Below are 24,745 nucleotides of genomic sequence, written 5' to 3' on the forward strand. Positions count from 1 at the left end.
TGACTAAATTTGATGAAATGGTCATCAAAGGTCAGATGGGAGGTAAAGAAGAAACGGACGACCAGCATTTGTACATCCACATCGATGCTGTTAATGATGAGGCCCCACAGGTCATCATAAACAAAGGCTTGACACTGTGGCAGAGCTCCATGGCTTTAATTTCTAAGGTAATTTTATTTACCAGTAGAACAAATCGGTTACAATATCATAGTGAATATTTCTCATACTATAGACATATTGGAAATTCTTATTTGGAATTCTTGAGAGGGTAAAACGTGTATTCAGAGAATACAGAAATAAATGCTCTGAACATTTGTGTTACATGTAAAACTGTTTATGTAGTTAATGCTTAGTGTATCTATATTCAGAATTTTTTACATTTCAGTAATCAATGCCAGTTAACCTCAAAAAATAATTATTTGCCAGAATTTTCAATTTTTGTCAAAATTTGGAATACATGTACATTTATTTACTGTTGATCACTAAATTTTCTCGACACCTTATTTTCGCAAATAGTCATTGACTCTTGTTTAGCGAGACATAATTTTCACGAATTGTGGTTATTGCTCTATATAATCTTAAGGAATGCTATTATACGCGAGAATCAAATTTTCGTAACCACACTGTCTCGCATAATTACGTGAAAATAAGGTTCTCGCAAATATAATGTGATTTACAATACCAAGACAGCCAGTATTTCTTAGTGGGTATTTTCACCACTGTTATTTTGTTTCTAAGATAGCCATTGTAGATGCATCTTTCAGTTCTTAAAAAATTTTTTCTTAGGTATTCTATATTTAAATTTATTAAGCTACAGCTATTACTAACAATATTGTAGGACAACTTGTATGCTGAGGACCCTGACACACCAGAAGAAGGTGTGTGGTACTCTGTGACCAAACCGACCAATGGCAGGGTGGCATTCCTCAACAACACATTCAAAGACATCACAAGGTTCACCCAACAGAGTGTCAATGATGGCCAGGTGGTGTTTGTACACGAAGGTAGGAATTATTGATTCTCAAATTATTGATTCTCCTTTTTTGTTCTCAATGGATAAAGATGACATTCTCAAAATGTGATCTCTTCACCATTTTGTTTCAATTTGCTGTGAAATAAACTAGTAAAATATTCATGCTAATGTTTTTCTAAATGAGCCAAAGATGACTTTTATACATTTATATTGATCCGATTCAGTGACTGACTGAAACTGGAAGGGTGGACTTTTGTACATTTTCATATTTTGTATACACCCCAGCTAGACAAAATTTTTAATTATATGGGAAAACCTTACCTGTAATGATTTCTGAAGTGTGGTTTCTACTTCATATGATGATGAATTTACCTTGAATTGATTTTTTCAGGTTCAGGTTCATTAACTGAGGTCAATTCAAGTAAATTTTTCATAAAACAAGTGTATTTTGCTTAAAATTATTTTACACATGAATCAATTAAACTAATTGATTTTAAACACTGGGAATTTTTCAATTTTTCGGTGAATACATAGTACATCATTCAAAGCTTGGTTTGAGGTCAGTTAAACTCATTGAAATTTAGAAAATATTAGGGTACATAATTCTGAAATTGTATAAAGAACCTTCAAGTTTCTCCTCCACTTTTGTAAAAAAAAAAAATAAGTAGAGCTACTTCCCATCAGAGAAAGAGTTAATACTGTTCAGCAAGGATTATCAGTTTTAAGAAAGGCATACATGTCATTTAATATCCATGTATATTCATCATATGGTTACAGGTGGCAATTTTTGGTAGTTTCTGGTACCACCTGAGTGACGGTCAAAACAGCAATGCCAACCGAATGCAGTTCCTCATCACAACCAGAAAACTGGTGCTCACCGTGGTAACAATAAACCGCTCCAGGTCCACCCAGAGCAAATCCAGAGAATCACCACGGACCACCTCCTCAGCCGCACCAACAATCCAAACCAGACCAAAGACATCACATACCACGTGCCAGTGAAACCGGAAAAGGCGTCTCATAACCAGGATTAACAATCGTGTGGTACCAGTCGTTCATTCACCCAGAAAGACATAAATGATGGACAATTTTTTATCAGCACGAAAGTGTCATGCTGTCAATTGAGGACACAGATAAATTTGTTTTTGAAGTGAATACAGTTTATGCAGAGACTGTTAAAAACCAGGTGTTTAACATTGCGATATCTTACAGCAGACAGAGCAACCGCGGCAAAATCCGGCTTCGGAAACTGACTTTGGCTGAAGGGGACCAAAAAATTCTGTCCAAGTCAAACCTGGATATTTCCACTTATGTGAGACAGCTGGAAGCATCTGGTAGGGTTGTGTCTGCTATGTACTCCTTAGTAAAATGTTCCTAAACATGGCACTCTGACTTGGAGAGGAGGAAATGCTTTGAGAGAATTAAGCAACTTTACCCAGGAGTACATCAACTTGAACAGAATTGTCTACCACCATGATGATTCAGAGAGCAGAAATGATAGTTTCAGTTTTCTAGTGTATTTGGACATGAAATATGGATCAAGTGAAGAAATACAGATTCTTGAGGAAACCTTTCCCATTGAGATTAACCCAGTGAATGATGAACCATTTTATTTTGTACCAGACAATCCAGTGTTAGAGGTAACAGAGGGTGGTAGTACGGTTGTGGATGCCAGGGTTCTAAAGATGGTAGATAAAGACTCTCCACCCGAAAGACTCTGGTATGAAGTCCAAACTCAACCAAACAATGGGATTTTATCTTTCCAAGCTACCCTCAGAGATTGATCACAGCCTTCACACAGAAAGATGTAGACGACGGTGATATCATTTTCACTCAGAAAGGACCACCCCTTCCATCTTTCCTGGAGCTAAAAATAACTGACGGGAAATTCCCAGGAAGTCTGTGACTGTAGCAGTGAGTGTTGTGTCCTTGACCTTGGAAATTGTTACCAATGCAACCATTAACATTCCTCAAGCTTCGACCTCTGTGTACATTACCAGAAGTCAGCTTGATATCAGAACCAATGGAGAGAGGGAGAAGAGTACACCATTACCAGGCCTCCATCTCATGGACAGATCTATCTCAAAACCTATCGTCCACATTTACACAACTGGATATTGATAATCCCAGAAGTCATGTACTCCAGAATGATCTCAACTTCCCAAATGACAGATTTTTTTGTGACATTTCCTACCAAGGATCTGAATTCATATTAAGAAACAAGCTAATCTCAGTATCTGTAAAACCATTTGTAAAGCAAAAACCAATACAACTATCCAAAGAGAACCAAACAGCTATAACATTGCAAAGTCTTGATGCAAGGGGACTAGCTAACGTAACAGGAAGTATTCCACATTATAAAATTATACACCAACCAAAGTATGGCATAATAGTGAGTGTTGTTCGAAGAAAGAGAGATGTACAGTCAGGTTACATGCCAGTGGAGGAGTTACCCACAGAGACATTGAAAACAGAAAAATCTTTTACTTTTTAACCGACCTGTTCGAGGACAATTAGAGATAGGATGACCTACTTGCTACCGCCAAAGGGGTCCAGCCTGCTCTGGGTCAACTATGTTTAACCTTCCACACAGTAGTGGAATCAATGGTTCAAATGTGGATGGCGTTGGAACTCGGGAAGTAGTGAGTCCTAGTGTTAGAAACGATTTTGTTCTCATTCTAGCCATCCTCATTCCTCTGTGCGTGATCGTAATTTTAGGAGTGATAATAGTGTATCTTTTGTGGAGAAAACGAAGGTATCCTAATTACACTCCCCGTCAAACATCATAAAAACCGGTTCGACCAGAAATATCTGGTCCTATTCCGCTAAATCAACCACATGTTCACATTGAACCCAACGAAAATGCATCGGATGATGAGCATTCTTTAGTGTATGAACACCACAATTACTACAATGTTCCCGTGGTGAGAAGGAACGTCTCCGAGGACAGTATTTTCCCATTCTCACGAGTACAGTAACGTCGGAGCAACATCACAAAACCAAACAGAAGTTAGTGCTACAGTCCCAGAGTGCAAGGTCACGCCCTTGGGTGACCTCAATTTCACGGGATTCATCGTGTCGCGATCGAGTGTGACTTGTTTGATTGGTCGGTGATGGATGATCCAGAACTTTACAGTATGTCGAACCTCGGCTCCCGTGTTGAAGGATAGTCAATACTGGGTCTCATGTCCTGTGATATGTGTGCTTGTTGGAACTTTTCAATCAGTGCACTTTTTGTTGCTTTATATTGTTTTTTTTTTAAACATGTTAGATTTTTGGGTGTACATTTGGAAGAACAGGTATTAGGAAAATAAGTTAAACATTTATTGATATTTATTGAACATGTTGAAGCCGTAAAATTTTAAAAATGATCAATGGGCATTTTGATAAGAAAAAAATATCAGACATAAGTAACATTTTAGAAAATTCCTTTTAGGATTTAAAAAGTTCACAGTAGAAGGCATTCAGATGTATCATTTTTTTAATTCAAAGGTTGTTTTAAATATCACAATTTATCGATCATGTTTATCATTAATTTCTTTTAAATATTCTAGTGCAAATGTGTCCGATTATTACTGTAAATGTATTATATTTGGCGTGTACGATATTTGGCGGAAACTGACTTTTGAACAAGTTAGCATAGATTTGATTTAGCGCATTTCTTAATGTTCTTATTTATGAGTATATGTGCAAGACAATTAGCATTGTTCTTGAATTTGCGTAAGTTTCTTTCAGCCAAAGGCGCTAAAAAGAATTCACAGCCAAATATAATACGTTTACAGTATTGATTTTAATTTTCTGTTATGCCAATTGTTTCCCTGTTGATGTTAAGAAATTTCAAAGCATATTTATGAATACCAATTATACCATTATAAACTTACTTTGGTTTGTGGATAGACATTTCATTTTATCCAGACTTTCATGTGGTTTTAGCTTTCTGTTATCCCCAGAATTTACTCTCTGTATTTATTTTGATTTTATTTTATTTTTTTTTTTCTTGATTTCTTTGATAGAAAACACTCAGAAGCTTTATTTTTCATTCAAGATTTTCCAGTCAATTCAACAGGCAATGAAATTTTAACTTTATTATAAAAACATTCCTTATACTAACGGTGTACAAAATCCAGAAATTTTAGCTAATTAGCTTTTTCATAGAAATCATGGGTATATCATGTAAGAAGCGTGAAAAAAGATCTCAAATCAAAGTTAACATGATATATTTTATTGTGCCATTGTTGTTTTAAGTTGCATTTGGATTATTACAGATGCATAAGTAGGAGATAAAATTTATTTTGACTAAATTTTCAGTATTTGATATGGCTGAAATATCTATGGATAAATAAATTCAATGTTTAAGGGATGGGGGATTTATACTTAAAATTTTGATGCAAACAAAATAAGATATCAACAAATTAAGAAATGTCAATGATATTGTAGCAATGTCTTGCATTTTTATTGTGATTTAGTTATAATATTGGAGATGACTTTTAATTCATAATAAAGTTAGTAATAGATGATGATGAATCGATCAATCTCTATACATGTGCATGTAATATCACATTGACTCATACTTGGATATATATTCCTGTAGGAGAGCAGATTGTATACCAGGTATTAAACTTGTTTATCTTTTTGTGTTGTGCCAAATCATAGCTTAAAATTTCTTTCAGAATTGTGAAATATATGTACATGTATTAACTATAGATAAGATTTTAACCAAATTCTTTATCATATTCTTAAAGGACTAAATATAGGAGATTCGTTTTACAGGGTATTATTGTATTTTATATCAGTTACTAGTAGTTTGTCTCTAAGTGCTAAATAAACATTTTCTGTTCCTCAAACATTCAACAATTTTTTAGGTACATCACATTTAGGCACATTTTAGCTAATACTTCTTGATTAAATTGATGCTGTATAATAATTGTGCCAAGAAGTTCTATTTGCTGTATTTTTTTTTCCTCCCAAGTTTGCTAATTATGAGAACTATTCTACATGTAAATTGTGAAATAGTGAGATCCTAACTGATTAACGATTCCTGTCTGATCATGGGTTAACAAAGCGTGGATGTAATGAATTTAATAAATCCACATTTTCCCCGAGTTCATCCTTAATGTAGATTAACTTGGTAGTGTGTACTAGTCTGAATTTGATAATATGTGTAGAGCTGGAAACAGCACCCTGATGTATACAATACTCCAGAATATTTCATTGATATTGAAATTTTCAATCAGTTTTTGTAAATAGTAAATGCTTTATCTGTAGATCCAGGTTTTCCATGTAGAAGTAGAAAGTAGTTTTCAAGATTTTTTTAAAAATGTTAACCAACTTTAACTGCAACTGAAAATGTGTAAAACATTTTTAGCAATTTCATAGCTTTTTTCTCAAGTCTGTGCCATTTGTATCCATGGTTAAATTCTTAGGTATGAATAAAAGAAAGTTAGATTACAGTGGGCAAGAGAGGTTTTGTGTTTGGAATGTTTATACCTTGTTACTGATACACGTAACTTCAACCAGAAGAAGTTAAACATGTACCATTTACAAATCAAGGTTTTGTGTACAAAATCTATTATGACAGGTTTTCAATAATGTAAAATAGCCAAATGATGAAACAGTGCCAATCCAACTGAATTTTTTTTTTGCTCCCAACAAAACATGTAAAAGTATAAAATGCTGAAAATAAATTGGCAATAATTAAGATTTTGATGCATTTTGGTACAAAAGAATCGAGACGGTTTTTTGTTGGTCCTTGGTTTGGTGTTACAATGCTTGTTGACTGTTTTGTTCTGCCTTGCCCGTATACAATTTGTCATATTGTATATAATACTGATGCTTGTTGTTATATTTCATTAAGTTATAATCATTATCACCTGATAATAAACTTTTGAAATCTTTATTTTGTATCTTTTTTAATTGTATATTATAGATAAGCCTGATTTACCAATGAGTCAGATTTGAAAAAGACATTATTATCTCTTTTGCACAGCCGTATCTGGGTGAATTTAAAATGGGGCAAAATTGTTTGCAATTGAGAAAGGGCAAAAATACATTGGGGGAAAATTACCCTGTATATAGTCACAACTTTAATAAATAATAAAATTGGTTCCCATGCCTATATAGCCACAGCCAAAGATTCAAGAAGATTTTTTCTGATCCAAAATTAAATTTTAACATTCTAGATTTCAAGTTGATCTTATTTCAATATTGCTAATGAGTCACTGTCCAATCCCAAGCAAAACTAGAACTCCTTCCTGTGGCTGGTTACCAGCCATAGGAAGGTGTTATTAGAAGTTTAGAACCTACTCCTTATACAATGTACTGATAAAGATAGCTTCTAAAGAAGATTATAAGATTTTTTTGCATATTATTTATGTATGAACCTGCCAACCACTTTTAATTGAAAAGTGTAATTAACTTTAGCTGGTCTGGGGCCCTGCATATAACTAACTAGAAGAACTCAATACAAATGGAGATAAATACAGATCCTTTGTAGATTGATGAAACAGCATTTTGTTATATAGATGCACATTTACACCTTTGGCAGTCCTTGAACTACAATTTGAAGAAATTGGAATCAATTACTTTTAAAACTAGTGCTAATTGTAACGGGTACCGTTACAGATGTTCCCCAAATGCTCCCCAACTCCTTTTTGATGCCATATTCCCTAAGCTTCATTAAATAAGACAAACTCTGTGCATTTTGACTTTAACAACGTTTTCTCAGAAGGATACCATTATATCAAAATTTTAGCATTGCACCCGTGCGCATGTGAATGCATGTGCGTTATGATCATATCATCTTGTCTACACTATCTACATATCTTAATATACAATATATTAAAGCATTCAGTCCAAAAGTATGAAAAAATCACTCTTTCAAGTGTATTTTTTATTTCACTCGTTCCAAATGAACGCACGTGCGTGCACGTGCATGATGACCATACCTTCTTGTAGGAGTCTCTTATATCTATCTATTTTCTAAATCCCATCCTGTTTGGTTGAAAAACAAGGGAGTTATAGCCATTTCAAGTTTAAGCCAATCAGATTGCAGCACACGTGCATGCGCGTGATTTCATGATTGTTTTTCTACATCATATTGTAGGATATCCTAATGCATGACTATGTTTTAAATTTCAAAGCATTTCGTCAAAAAACAAAGGAGATATAGCCATTTAAAGTTTCAGCCAATCAGATTGCAGCACGCGGGCATGCGCATGCTTTCACGAAAATTCTTATATATCATGCTGTAGATCTTCATAATGTAGGACTATGTTCAAAATTTCAAAGGATTATGACAAGAAACAAGAAAGATATTGAGACTTTAATTTCAGCCAATCAGAGCGAAGCGCACGTGCATGCGCGTGAGATCTTACTTTTTTGACCATGTCATTTTGTCTATGCTTCTAATATATAGTTATAAAATGAGTTTCAAAGCATTTCATCAATAATTTAAATAGTTACGTCTGTATCAATTATATTGGACATTTCTTGTGTTGCACGTGCGAGCTCTTGCAAGCACATGTGCATGCACATGCTTTCATGATCAATCTTATATTACAGGCTGTAGATCTCCCTAATGTATGACTATGTTCAAAATTTCAAATGATTTTATCAAAAAACAAAAAAGATATTGAGACTTTAGTTTCAGCCAATCAGAGCGAAGCACACGTGCATGCGCGTGCGATCTTGCTATTTTGACCATGTCATCTTGTCTACGTGCGCGCTCTTGCAAGCACGTGCGCGCTACCTTGATTCCAAATATATTCTTACCCATTATAAGTTTCAAAACATTTTATCAAAATAAGAAAAGTTACGGCATTTATATATGAGACTTTTATTAAGCTCATTCAAATTTTAGCATTGCACGCGTGCGCGCTGCTGTGCGTAATGACCATATCATATTGTCTACACAATCTATATATTTCACCAAAAGTATTAAAAAATGTTCAGGTGCACGTGCACGCACGTGCATACATGAGCATAGTGCCTACCTTCTTGTGCAAGCACCGTTTGGTTGCGCGCAAGATTATAGCACACGACGCACGTGTATGCATGTGCATGGTGACCATGCTTTCTTGTAGCAAATCTACATCATCCTGTTTGGTTGAAAATGTTATAGCTATTTAAAGTTTAAGCCAATCAGATTGCAGCACACGTGCTACACGATAATTGCTATATATCATGTTGTAGGATATCCTATTCCATGGCTATGTTCAAAATTTCAAGGGATTTCGTCAAAAAACAAGAAAGATAAACTTTAAGCCAATCAGAGCGAAGCGCACGTGCATGCGCGTTTTTGCTATTTTGATGTCATGTTGTCTGTGCTACTAATATATCCTTATATTATGTGTTTCAAAGCATTTCATCAAAAATGGGAAAAAATACAAGATCATGTACTCGGACCTTCGTTCCGCAAAAAAAGTACCCTAAAAAGGGAAGAAGAAGAAGAAGAAAAATAATAATAACTAGAATCTTGTTGCCATGGCAACAAATAAGTCTTCCGTTCTTCTAAATCTGTAAGAATTTGCTTTTTTCTCTGCAAAAAACATAGATATCATACATGTATGTACTCTGAAAGAAAAAAAACTGCAAAAAGGTCTTTCAGTACTTAAGGTACTTTGATTTTCATGACCAATCTTGTTCTTATGCATTTTGGCACTCATAAGAGCTACACGTGTATCATAGACAAACCAACAGACGAACGAACACCGTACTCTCATAAACTTCACTGTGTTTATGTTCTGGCACAATTGTGATGGTGTTATAAAAATGTCATGAACTAAGTTAGTACCACATTAAACGTAAAGTCGTTGATTTTTAAAGTAATTATATCGAGATTTGTCAGCAGAAAGATTATTCAACGACAGGAATTCTTCAGCAATCGATTAATTGATTATATGTTGTTTAATGTCCCTCTCGAGAATTTTTCACATGGAGAAGCCTCCACTCGCCGGTGGAGACTGCAAAATGTTGTCCTATAATTTGGCTCTAATCGCCATTGAGCAGCGAGGAATCTTTTTGAGCCAGTACCATCTGACACACGGGACCTCGATTTAAACGATCTCATCTGACGGACCGGTCTCCACGTCCCACAACTGAAGTCAATAATACAGATATATGATGCTCTAGCCATGTTTTTATTTTATTTTTCATTTCACAAATTTGTTGCATCAAATTTTCTTAAAGATCATACTTAATAAAAATCATTTCGAACAACTTTATTGCAATGCATACAGCGTCCGGTGATTTTGATTGACAGGTCAATACATGTGCACTTAGTGTAATACTTCTTAAGCAGAAAAATATACAGAGAGTGACTATGACGGACTATGAAATCAGAAAATATTTAATAAAGAATGGGTACAACTGATATAGAACTGATTTTTTGTCTATGTAAATGGATAGGATAATCAGGATTAAAAGGGAATCTCTCTCTCTCTCTCTCTCTCTCTCTCTCTCTCTCTCTCTCTCTCTCTCTCTCTCTCTCTCAGACATGTAAATTTCAGTATCTTGCGTAATGAAAAATCTACTATTATAGAATATGAATTATGTATACATGTTAATGGTAATTATAACCAAATGTTCCAGATTTAATTGTATAACGAATTTATAATTCAAAGGCCTATAGTTGCAATAATGTCTCCGAATAAAATCAAGAGGGGGGGGGGCTTCAAAAGAATTACATACTCGGTAATTTTATGTTTTATGAATTAAAAGGAAAATACTTAAGGTTGCATGTACATACATATAATTATATAGCATTGCATAAAATTGTGTTCATTCGTATACTTTATCTAACATATCAACAGACCTTTGCAGATGTTTTTGTATCATGTTTTTAGCGTAGCATTATTTCACACAGAAACGCGTAACTTTCACATAATGTTAACCCTTTGAGTACTAGTATTTCACAAAAACCCAAGAATCGCTTTTTCTCATCTTTAATAACTTCTCGGGTATATAAAAGTATAGATCATGTATAATAAATAACACTATAAGACTTTTAATCAATGAAATATACGTGTTAAAACCAAATCCAATCTATAGATTGATTTTCTTTCTTTTAAGTTGCAGATATCAATTTATTTCTAAAGGCTTTACAACGGTATTGCATTACTCTTCTATCTCTCAGTTCCCTTTTGAGTACATATTATATTTTAGAATCGAAAATAAAACTCGGATTCCGGGATAATTTCGCATTCAAATTAGAGAATGAATTAAGAATATTTTTTTTTTTAAATATAATCATAACAGACATTACAGATTTACACTACGCTGACAACTTTAAACTATGTATATACTGAAAGCAGTAACCAACGTAATCTTTCATGCAGAAGTGGATATGGAAACTCAAAGTCTAAATATTTTTTTTATGTGAAAAGTGTGGATATAGACGTCTGCGACGTCATGGATACTACCTCCGCCTTTATCTCGAAAGTTCTATTCCCACTTACAAGTCAGAGTTATCTATCTTTGCTCATTGTCACTACGTAAATAGAGAAAATGAATTTATTGACGGAACCTTAAATCTCCAAAATGCAGAATCTGATTGAATAAATAATATGTTTAGTACTTTTGTAGAATAATTTGTATATACATCGCTGTAATGTATACTGCGTACAATATTATTTTCTTCAAAGTGCTTAGTTGACACAGAACGGATATTTTTTTTAAGATATAAATTTGTAAATCAAAAACTTTCAATATACAGACTAACACTACACAGCCAAATTTAAACTAATATGCATATAGTGAATTAAGTAACATGCAAAAGAGAGAATATTGAATGTGTAAATATGTTGATCTGGAGAGCGTATATATGTCTATAACGTCATCAATACTATTTCCGCCTTTATCTCGAAAGTTCTATTCTCATTCACAGGTCAGAGTTATCTTTCTTTGCCCACATTATACATACTACGTAAATAGAGAAAATTTCGTACCGAAAATATACAAAATGCGGAATCTGATTTAAAAACAAATTATATATTTAGTATTTGTAGAAAAATGTCTGTTTTACATAAAAATATCTTGAAAAAATATCTAAAAACAAAAAAATCAAAAATTGACCAAAAACAAATTCACTTCCGGTTCGGACAGGAAGTACTGGAAACACACGAAAACAACTTCAAAACAAATAGAATATTATGATCTAATACTCCTGTAAATTTCATATCTTTACCTCAAACCGTTTCCGAGAAAACTGCCGGACAAAAGTCCATTTTAAAATTCGAAAATCGGCCATAACTTCGGACCGGAAGTGAATTTTTCAAAAAACGGAATTTTATATAAACTTCATATATCAACCTACTTACATGAGAAAAATTGTGAAAATCTATCCAGCCATCTCTGAGTAATCGCGCTCACAAAATTTGGGAGGAATAATAATAATAATAATAACTAGAATCTTGTTGCCATGGCAACAAATAAGTCTTCCGTTCTTCTAAATCTGTAAGAATTTGCTTTTTTCTCTGCAAAAAAATAGATATCATATGTACTCTGAAAGTAAAAAAAAAACTGCAAAAAGGTCTTTCAGTACTTAAGGTACTTTGATTTTCATGACCAATCTTGTTCTTATGCATTTTGGCACTCATAAGAGTTACACGTGTATCAGAGACAAACCAACGGACGAACGAACACCGTACTCTCATAAACTTCACTGTGTTTATGTTCTGGCACAATTGTGATGGTGTTATAAAAATGTCATGAACTAAGTTAGTACCACATTAAACGTAAAGTCGTTGATTTTTACAGTAATACTATCGAGATTTGTCAGCAGAAAGATTATTCAACTACAGGAATTATTCAGCAATCGATTAATTGATTATATGTTGTTTAATGTCCCTCTCGAGAATTTTTCACATAAAGAAGCCTCCACTCGCTGGTGGAGACTGCAAAATGTTGTCGGATGTCCTATAATTTGGCTCTAATCGCCATTGAGCAGTGAGGAATCTTTTTGAGTCAGTACCATCTGACACACGGTTTTAAACGATCTCATCTGACGGACAGGTCTCCACGTCCCACAACTGAAGTCCATAATACAGATATATATGATGCTCTAGCCATGTTTTTATTTTATTTTTCATTTCTCAAATTTGTTGCATCAGATTTTCTTAAAAATCATACTTAATAAAAATCATTTCGAACAACTTTATTGCAATGCATACAGCGTCCGGTGATTTTGATCGACAGGTCAATACATGTGCACTTAGTGTAATACTTCGTAAGCAGAAAAAAATATACAGAGAGTGACTATGACGGACTATGAAATCAGAAAATATTTAATAAAGAATGGGTACAACTGATAAAGAACTGATTTTTTGTCTATGTAAATGGATAGGATAATCAGGATTAAAAGGGAATCTCTCTCTCTCTCTCTCAGACATGTAAATTTCAGTATCTTGCGTAATGAAAAATCTACTATTATTGAATGTGAATTCTGCATACATGTTAATGTTAATTATAACCAAATGTTCCAGATTTAATTGTATAGCGAATTTATAATTCAAAGGCCTACAGTTGCAATAATGTCTCCGATTAAAATCAAGAGGAGGGGGGGGGGGCTTCAAAAGAATTACATACTCGGTAATTTTATGTTTTATGAATTAAAAGGAAAATACTTAAGGTTGCATGTACATACATATAATTATATAGCATTGCATAAAATTGTGTTCATTCGTATTCGTATTCGTACTTTATCTATAGTCTGTCCCACCAAGTTACTGTAAGCACTTTTCGCAAAATATCTCAAAATATATAAATACCTTGGCTTTCAACCCAGTTCCGATCGATAGATCATTTTTTTTCCAACCTTCCTCCGTTTATCCGAACCCTCGAGGTCAACCAGTGCATACACACGGCGGCAAATTCAAAGTCTACGGAGATTTAACATTGTCAAAATGGCCACCACTTCGGAAGGGGATCGTCCATTGTTCGTAATTTTCCGTACGTTGCCGTCAGTAAGGAAATGACGTCACACACGTTCGGGAGTGCTCTATGGTTATCGACGTCCGAAAAACCTATAACGCCCGAGACTTCCAAGTATATATTTTTACCACAAAAAAAATACGTCTTCAAATAAAAAACAAACTTTCATACCCTGACTGAGACCGAAGGGACCAAAGATTCACAAAAGGGTTATTCACTGCATAAAGGCAAAGAGGTATGACTCAATTCATACATAACATTTCGATAAAATAATCGAGGCTAGGCTACTGCAAATTTAGCTCTAGTGAAATTAGTTTTATAATTTATCAGCCAACACGTAACATTAGAGATCAATCAAAGTAACATCACTAGTATTAAGATTTTTAAAAATTATAATTGCTGCCTTACCTTAACATTTCACCTTAGCTTTCCTTATAAATCCAACTCCTTATAGTTTGTTAAAAACTGTAACACTGTCAAAATAAGTATCATATTATCGTTTCTATGTCACAGTATGTGAACAAGTGGTGTCCTCACATGCACATGCCACAGTATTCCTTGACTTTGTTATACTTCCAACTCTCTGAACAGATAAATCCTTCGTTGTTATTTTATTTTTCATCTCGGTGCAAAACAACGTTTGTTGTCTGCATCAAACTACGTCACCAATGAATTTTGACCTTGCCCTTCCAAACCTTCCTGTAATCTATATCGGTGTTAGGTAAATTCAGACCCAGGCTATACTTTTTTGTTTACATTAAATATAACACAATACCAAAATTTAAAATATTTCTATACACATAAAATTAAAATACATAACGCAAGTGTGAAGGATTATGATTTTTTAAAAAATATATTATTTTTTTTCCTTCTCTATTTCAATAAAACAATTTAACAGGTATCATTTTATGAGTTTTCAGAACAAAAATTTTCATTGCAGGAATCTGAATAGCTGCCTGGTGCAACTACAAGATAGAAAAGCACAAACATGTACATTATATATATCAAGCCATAATTAAGTACCTGCAGATACATGAATATTGAAGGTATGAAATAATGCAGGTTTCTTGAGTTTGATTTTTGAGTCCCAGCAATTTTTTTTTCTTTTGTATTTTTAAAGTAAGTTTATTCATTGACAATTCCCTAGTACACAAACATACATATATGCCTATATCATATACCTAGTAGTGTATCAGCCTTGATACAGATGTTTTGGACTAGGTGAGACAGACGAGTGCCTCGTAATTCCCCCCCCCCCCCCCCCCCCCCCCCCAAAAAAAAATAATTGTCTTGTTTCCTGCAACCAGCCTGAAAAAAAATCGGGTAGGTAAGCAGGAAAATTATGTTATTTTTTAATTTCTTTTTATTTTCGATATGAACTAATACAAAACCAAATTAAACATCATAGACCAATATTTTCATTACAAATTAAATTTTCTCTTTTGATGCATGACTCAATGGTACATGTATGTTATGAAAGTCCATATTTAAAACATAGAGTGTCATAAAATACCACTTGAATATTCATTATTTTTTTCAGATTTGGAACATGAAATTACCGAAATTCCAGATTTTTTCCAAACCTAAAAAATTTTAGGGGCAGGTGCAAAAAATTAGGGTAGATTGGGTAACAGGAAACAAGACTATTATTTATTTGGGCCTGAGTAGAGCTGTCTCGCCCTCGGGGCTGAGATATCTCTGTCTTGGCCCATTGTCAAGGGGCTGTCTTGCCCTCAAATGTCAAATCATTATTTCTGTTTATTTATGTGAATTAAGAATAAAATTCATATTTAAGAAATTTAAGTAAGAGATTTTATATCCAAAATTTGTCTAGAATCTTTAAAATTTATTTATGGTAGAATATTGAGAAAATTGTAAAATACTTTGGAATCATTTTATTATACCTGTCTAAAATAGGCAAAGTAATTTTGAAATACTTTTACAGTAAAACTTGTTTAGTACGAACACAGGTATTGTGAATTCACAGATATAGCGAGGTAACCTTGGATCCCCAGCTATGTAAATGTAATGAATTCCTTATACAATAAAACAAATTATGGGTATAGCAAAGTATTTTCAAAGGTTCCATTGACTTTTTTTAACAGAGTTTTACTATATAAGGTAAACATTTTGACTTTTTACAAGACCTTTCTGAGAACTTCAAACAACCTTAGAGGACATTGACAAGATATAAACATTATCATGATAAAATGAAAACTGTTGCATGAAGAGATTTAATTTTTCAAGCTTTGTTTTGAGATTCTGAATTAAATTATAAATTAAATAGTTATCCTTCCTTGGCTGAGGATCCAAGTACCTTAACAGATTGTTAATAAGTCTTGTAAAATTATAATTGCTTGAAATATAAAACAGTTTTAGATTATAGGATAAACCAGTTTGTTTGAACTGTTTTCATCGTTTTATTTAGTAAAATTTAAAAATATTTTAAAGACAAATGATTTGTTTGTCCTATATTTAAGGATATTAGATCAAAATCAGAAGAATAAATGTCTATAAAAGTCAAGCGCCCACTGATGCTGGAGTCCATGCTGTAGAAAAGACATGAAACAAAAGTGAGAAAATGTCAACATCAGTTATCTATGACTGAAGATGGAGATTGTCTCTATTGTAAAATTTCCAAGGAAAATGGTGTTGTCTGGCTCATCCAGTGATCACTCCATTTGCAGATTACCAGGTAATCTTTGGTTTTGTCAATACTTTGTGCCTGAAAAAAAAATTAATGATAAAACATTTTAATTCGTCATAAAGATTTCAGAGCATAAAAAATACTTTTAAATTTGTGCAATTTGAAATTTAAAGATACAATAAAAATTCAGATCGTACTCATCATATATTAATATAAATTGTTTACTTATTAAAAATACATATACTTGGTTAATTCTCATTTTCAGGTTTAATATGAAATATACATAGGAAGAGCAAAATCTTTCTCATTCATATAAACACTTACTACCTGTGATAAGAAGAATGTCCTGATTGTTTATTCCAGGCAACATAAGATGGATTTCAATCTGACACGTTTTTCTGAAAAATTGAGTGAACAGTCTTCTTAATGCAGGCATTCTTTGTTACAATATCTCGACTCTGCATGGTCATCAAAACTTTGGACTCTTGTGAATTATTCAACCAATAGAAACATAATTTTGTATTAAAGTAATAAAAGTATAATCAAATATTCTAGGCTTCAGTTATAATTACATTTTTTTTATCAATGTTTGTTTATTCTATCAAATGTTTGTTTATTCTATCAAATGGTGAGATTGTGCAGTATTAAAGGTGCTTAGACACAGATTTGCAGTTAATATTTTCTCAAATTTTCTGTAAAATATCACGACTTATATAACAAGAGGCTCATGAGCCACATCACTTATAATTACCTGAATAGCTTTGACCATGCAGTTCTTTACCAGATTTCCCCCTTGTTATACCTTTTGTGACCCAACCTAATCCCTGTGGTCATAATTTGAACAATTTAAAGTCCACACTACCCCAAAATGATTTTGCATAAGTTTCAGCTATGCTTGTCTAGTACACGTACCAGTAATTCCCAAGAAGAAGATTTTTGAATACATTTTTCTTGTATATTTCAGTGTAAAACTTGGGTTCCCTATTGTGGTCCCAACCTACCCCAGGGGTCATAATTTAAATAATTTAGAATCTATTAGAATCCCAGGATGCTTCTGCATAAGTTTCAACTTTTCTGGCCCAATGGTTTTCTGGAAGAAGATTACGAATGCTGAGGGGAAAATATACACTTGAAAGATTAGAGGGAAAATTGTAACATGTATGCACATCTGACAGGTGTTCAGACTCAGAGCTTCAAACAAGAGGCCCAGGGGCCACAATGCTCACCTGAGAACATCAGCTACTAAAAGTTTACTGGGGGGGGGGGGGGGCTTCAATTTCAACCCCCAGGGAATCATGATTTGAACAAACTAGAATCTACACTACCTGAGGATGATTCCATATAAATATCACTAATCATGGCTTTGAAGTACTTAAAAAGAAGATTTTAAAAGGTTTCCCTATATATTCCTATATAAAACTTTGGTCGGCCATTTTGGCCCTACCCTAGCCCTGAAGGTCATGATTTGAACAAATTTGAATCTACACTACCTGAGGTCAATTCCACATGTGTTTCATCTTTCCTGTCTCAATGGTTCTTGAGAAGAGATTTTGAAAGATTTTTCCTGTATATTCCTATGTAAAACTTCGATCGGCCATTTTGGACCCACCCTACCCCTGAGGGTCATGATTTGAACAAATTTGAATCTACACTACCTGAGGATGATTCCACATGAGTTTCAAAATCTTTCCTGGTAAAGCGGATCTCGAAAAGAAGATTTTTTTAAAATGCCATTAATTTTTCTCTAATTCATAATTATCTCCCCTTGGAAGGTGTGGCACTTTATTTGAACAAACTTGAATCCCCTTTACTCAAGGATACTTTGTAGCAAGTTTGGTTGAAATTTTCCCAGTGGTTCTTTCTAAGAAGATGAAAATGTGAAAAATTTACAACGATGATGACAACAGACAAAGGACAAATTTTGATCAGAAAAGCTCACTTGAGCCTTTGGCTCAGGTGAGCTAACAATCATTCTCAAAACATGTATTTAAAAGAGACAGGATTTTTTGAAGATCTTGAATATTATAGTAAACTTACTGCTTTTGTTATGCTTATCATCTTTACTTTAGGTTTCTGGTCTACTTCTCTCCTTATGCTGCAGTGGCTAAATCAAGCTTAACGTTGCTGAAAGAAGAGAAAGTGTCATAAAAAAGAGGACATCAATTTCATTATAAACAATAGTGTTCCAAGGAACAAATATGTCACATGCTTTTAGCTTCTTTAAAGATTATCTATAAAATCTGAGAGTTGTCAGCTACCGGTATTTTTATGCTACTAGCATATAAGTATACAAAATGCAACCCTCAACTGAATAATTAAGTTGAAATCATCATAAATAGTTATTATTTTACATGTGTTAATAAGTGTTTCAAAGCAATTGTCACATTGAAAGATCCACTTTGTGGGATTCCAACCCAATTAATGTATTTTCATAATGTTTAAGATATCAGTTTGTGTGGCTTACGGAATATCATACAGTTTAAAAGAACAGTTTTATGAGCTCATAAACATGTATAAAATTAATGTTAATTATCAACATCCGTCACTCAATATTCAAAAGTCTTTAGTTAATTTAAATTTTCTGAGGTATCTTTGTAAAGTAGGTCAAAGTTCAAGTCAACAAAATATACAGTACTAGCAAATAAAGGCAACAATGTAAACAAAATATTGTAAATATTAATAAATCTTTGAGTCTGGAATTTTTTAATGACACTTTGATATCAATTTCATCAATACTATTAAGCCAAAAAAGATACCTACCAACCCACCTTGAAAAATGTGTGTCAGAGTACATCAAACAAAAATATTTTAATTATGGCCTACGGTTTTTAAAAACAAGTACTTTAAATGAAAATCTAGGAATTTTAAAATTAAGTTCACATTTAAGCAGTATAGGACTTTACAGAAAAAAATTATGCTGTTCAGGCCATGTGCAGCTTTCAAATAGTCTTGCCCTCTCCCAACTCAGGATTAGCATGATCAGGTTGGTAGGTAGATGAGAAAATTATTCTCAGAAAAATTAATTATAAATTAATAATTTATTCTCCAGAATACAAAAAAACTTAATTGCTTCCTGGAGATTAAAAAAAAGAAGTTTTGAGTCACTAGCCAGTTGGTTGGGACAGGGCAATCAATTTTTTTTTTCGAGATGGCTAGACTGAGAATTTGAACTCTGAATATGTGCATGACAGCTGGTATGAATTACATGTAATGGAAATATATCTGATGTTACATGTATATCTATTATCAATTTTATTTTAAAGTCTGTACTCAGATGAAATGATTCAGCCTATCTTAACTTTTTATGCTGATCAAATTATACAGACATAATCTGACATGTTCTGTTTATTTATTTTTTTTTTCTGTTTTCCTTTCATGAATACTATACATATTATAATTATTTTCTCATTTAAATTGTAAGGTCAAGACAAATCATTATTTTCTGAAAAAGTATGTGCATATTCATCTACCTTATGCCTGGTTCTGCTAATTAAATCATCAATATGCATGCATGTACATAAATGACCATTATAGAACTCAATCCAAAGACTTGATGAAAAAATACATGCACATTTTAATATTGTAAAAAGTTTTGAAAAATAATTCCAAAATGTGTTATCTATTGAAAGCTCTGTTTTGATGTCCCCAGGGTGTTGATACTACACATAAATGAAAAAATAAAAATACACTTTAGATCTGTAGCTTGTTATTTATTTGCCAAATGCATGTACATGAAATGTTATAAATTGAAAATGAAAGTAGGAATAAAATTTTTAAACTCTAGTTACTAGCTATTATTTTCTTTTAGGTATTATTTCATCTAATTGTTTGACCATATTCGTGTTCCTTTATAATCATAGAAACACCCCTTTACATTTTTCAATTTTCACACATGGGCTTACATACAGACCGTTACAGAGCACGAACGGTTGACCATGAGCACTAACAAGAGAGCTGTTGTTTTAATGTCAGCAATATCACGCGTTTTGAAATATATATATTCTTAGCATTTGTAGACACTTCTTTCTTGTGTGTATATAAGCTAGTAAAACAACAACAGCTGCAAAAAATACCATAGAATAAATAAACAACTTACGTAAACACTGGGCCTGGCGAGGCTGCTTGCATCATCATGTCAACAGCCATTATCCACAAGTTGTACTTCGTTAGATTCGGACTATTTTCTCGTAGTTTATAATTAAATTTGTTAAATGCTGTTAAAATTTATTTTAATTCAAAGTAAAAGTTATATTATCAATAAAAGCAATTTAAATTAATTCCTTATATTTTTAACGATTTTTTGGAAATTTACTCTGCAAAGGACGACTACTCCCTTCGAAAACTGGTTCCCGGCCCCGTAATCTAGACGCTAATGGACGAGTTTACCATGTTAAATCTCCGTAGACTTTGAATTTGCCGCCGTGTGTATGCACTGGTTGACCTCGAGGGTTCGGATAAACGGAGGAAGGTTGGAAAAAAATGATCTATCGATCGGAACTGGGTTGAAAGCCAAGGTATTTATATATTTTGAGATATTTTGCGAAAAGTGCTTACAGTAACTTGGTGGGACAGACTATAACATATCAACAGACCTTTGCAGATGTTTTTGTATCATGTTTTTAGCGTAGCATTATTTCACACAGAAACGCGTAACTTTCACATAATGTTAACCCTTTGAGTACTTGTATTTCACAAAAATCCAAGAATCGCTTTTTCTCATCTTTAATAACTTCTCGGGTATATAAAAGTATAGATCATGTAAAATAAATAACACTATAAGACTTTTAATCAATGAAATATACGTGTTAAAACCAAATCCAATCTATAGATCGATTTTTTTTTCGTTTAAGTTGCAGATATCAATTTATTTCTAAAGGCTTTACACCTACTCTTCTATCTCTCAGTTCCCTTTTGAGTAAATATAATATTTTAGAATCGACAATAAAAGTCGGATTCCGGGATAATTTCGCATTCAAATTAGAGAATGAATTAAGAATATTTTTTTTAAAAATATAATCATAACAGACATTACAGATTTACACTACGCTGACAACTTTAAACTATGCATATACTGAAAGCAGTAACCAACGTACTCTTTCATGCAGAAGTGGATATGGAAACTCGAAGTCTAATTATTTTTTTTATGTGAAAAGTGTGGATATAGACGTCTGCGTCGTCATGGATACTACCTCCGCCTTTATCTAGAAAGTTCTATTCCCACTTACAAGTCAGAGTTATCTATCTTTGCTCATTGTCACTACGTAAATAGAGAAAATGAATTTATTGACGGAACCATAAATCTCCAAAAAGCAGAATCCGACTGAATAAATAATATGTTTAGTATTTTTGTAGAATGATTTGTATATATATCGCTGTAATGTATACTGCGTAAAATATTATTTTCTTCAAAGTGCTTAGTTGACACAGAACGGATATTTTTTTTATAGATATGAATTTGTAAATCAAAAACTTTCAATATACAGACTAACACTACACAGCCAAATTTAAATTAATATGCATATAGTGAATTAAGTAACATGCAAAAGAGAGAATATTGAATGTGTAAATATGTTGATCTGGAGAGCGTATACATGTCTCTAACGTCATCAATACTATTTCCGCCTTTATCTCGAAAGTTCTATTCTCATTCACAGGTCAGAGTTATCTTTCTTTGCCCAACTTATACATACTACGTAAATAGAGAAAACTTCGGTACCGAAAATATACAAAATACAGAATCTGATTTAAAAACAAATCATATTTTTAGTATTTGTAGAAAAATGCCTGTTTTACATAAGAATATCTTGAAAAAATATCTAAAAACAAAAAAATCAAAAATTGACCAAACACAAATTCACTTCCGGTTCGGACAGGAAGTACTGGAAACACCCGAACACAACTTCAAAACAAATAGAATATCATGATCTAATACTCCTGTAAATTTCATATCTTTACCTCAAACCGTTTCCGAGAAAACTGCCGGACAAAAGTCCATTTTAAAATTCGAAAATCGGCCATAACTTCGGACCGGAAGTGAATTTTTCAAAAAACGGAATTTTATATAAACTTCATATATCAACCTATTTACATGAGAAAAATTGTGAAAATCTATCCAGCCATCTCTGAGTAATCGCGCTCACAAAATTTGGGAGGAATAATAATAATAATAATAATAATAATAAAAAGAAACAATACAAACACTATAAGTCTTCCGTTGTGAACGGAAGACTTAAAAAGAAACAATACAAACACTATAAGTCTTCCGTTGTGAACGGAAGACTTAACTAGATGCGATCTCGTTGCAAGCAACGAGTAGGTCTTCCGTCCGATATCTGATGGAATAAGACCTGTGTTGGGATAATTCCACTGATAGGATAAAAAATGTCAAAAAGGCACAAAAATTCTTCAAAATATGTTTAGAAACACAAAAAAATGTAGGATCTATCAATTCCAATCAACTTCAGGTTCTACTTTTTCACTTCCGGTGCGACCGTATGTGCTCAAAACTACTTTCAACTCTACATCAAGCATGCAGTAATCATCCCTAAAAGCTTCGATGGAAAATACTCAGTTTTAGACAACTTCCGGTTTGAACGAACCGTTCTTCCGATGGAAATATTAAGATGCTACGCATTCTTTAAATCTCTATAATGAACAATTACATTCATTAGAAAATGAAGAAAAAAATCGCTATACATGAACATTTATTTAAATATCATGTACTTCCGGTTTACAACGGAAGTGTCGACGGAAAAAGTGAACAAATTAAATACAAAGTATGCATATTGTTGGGAACATTATTTTGACCATCTTCTGTTCAATATTGCTTATCAAAATATTCACGCTTTTCGAGATATAAAGCGTCAAAGATTTAGCATTCTAGCCCCCTGTGACCCTTTATTACGTAACATATGATCAAATTTTTAGTAGATATTGTTGCAAATAGTTAAGTTGAATATCTTTGCTTCAGTAATGTATCACAAATTATTATACCTCTGTTTATTTTTTCTATACAAAAATAAGACGAATAAACATGCTATTTTTTCTAAACAGTCTCTACCGTGAAATAGTTTTTGTGCTATTTGCCCATGGTGAATAGTCCTCAAACTATTCAACGGCAGCATTCGATTTCCCTCGCTTTTCATCTCTGAAAAACTTCTGATTTTACATGGATTGTGACGCGTATATATTATGACGTAACAAAAGTTAAGTCAGCACCGGTATAATATGGAATATCATAATTGTGTGTACCCTGGACTTCCAAAAGTTAACAAAAGTTAAGTCGGCATCGGTATAATAAAACACCTATTTACTGACTATTCGGACAATAGCAAGTTTATCGTCCCCCTCGACAGCAAACTATTTCCCTCGGCTGCGCCTCGGGAAATAGTTTGCTGTCTTGGGGAACGATAAACTTGCTATTGTCCTCATAGCCAGTAAATAGGTGTATAATATTGATCATTAAAGAGTTAAAGACGAGAGACTTTTGGCCCCTCTATGCCCCTAATTTGAAGGGCTAACCCCATTTTCTTGATATCAAATTGAAGGTCTTACTATATTGCACATTTTTTATTATATATGTTTTATAACAAAATATTAACCAGTAAAAAGATATAAAAGAAAACGTATCAATTTTTGCGAGATGCGCATGAGCCAATTTTTCGAGCCCGGGCGAGCGTCGATGCCTTTTTACCTGGAAAGCTCTATATGCAAAATGTCACATCTACTATCCTTCCTCTACCTTCACTGAAAATCTCAAGTCGATATCTTTAGTCGTTTAGGAGGAGATCTCAGGACAAGCCGACCCTCTAAAAATCAGAAAATCGACCATATCTCACGACCGGAAGTGACGTTATCAACGACGAAAATTTCCGACAAGGTTCAGATAAATATCTATCAGATTTGAAAGTTTGGTGAATATCAGGCGAGCCGTTTCCGAGAAATCGCGTGCACAAAATCGGTAAGAAAAATAATAATAGGGAAAAAGAAACCGAACGAAAACAATAAGGTCTTCCGTTGGAGACGGAAGACCTTAATAATAAGAAACAGAGTAAAAACAATATGTTCCCCAACTTCGTTTGGGGAACATAATAACTAGTGCTAATTGTAACGGGAACCGTTACAGATGTTCCCCAAACGCTCCCCAACTCCCTTTTGGTGCCATATTCTCTCTAAGCTTCATAAAAAAGTCATCTGTG

The 24,745-nt window shown here is 33.3% G+C and overlaps 1 pseudogene; it reads left to right on the forward strand.

Annotated features, from left to right (window-relative positions):
• The first annotated feature begins 8 nt into the window (after positions 1-8).
• LOC134278798 (chondroitin sulfate proteoglycan 4-like) lies at positions 9-4,430 on the forward strand (annotated as a pseudogene).
• Positions 4,431-24,745: the final 20,315 nt, after the last annotated feature.

This window comes from Saccostrea cucullata, unplaced genomic scaffold (genome assembly GCF_032062105.1).
Source record: "Saccostrea cucullata isolate Sc308-1 unplaced genomic scaffold, CSIRO_AGI_Scuc_v1 ctg491, whole genome shotgun sequence".
Taxonomy (NCBI): Eukaryota; Metazoa; Mollusca; class Bivalvia; order Ostreida; family Ostreidae; genus Saccostrea; species Saccostrea cuccullata.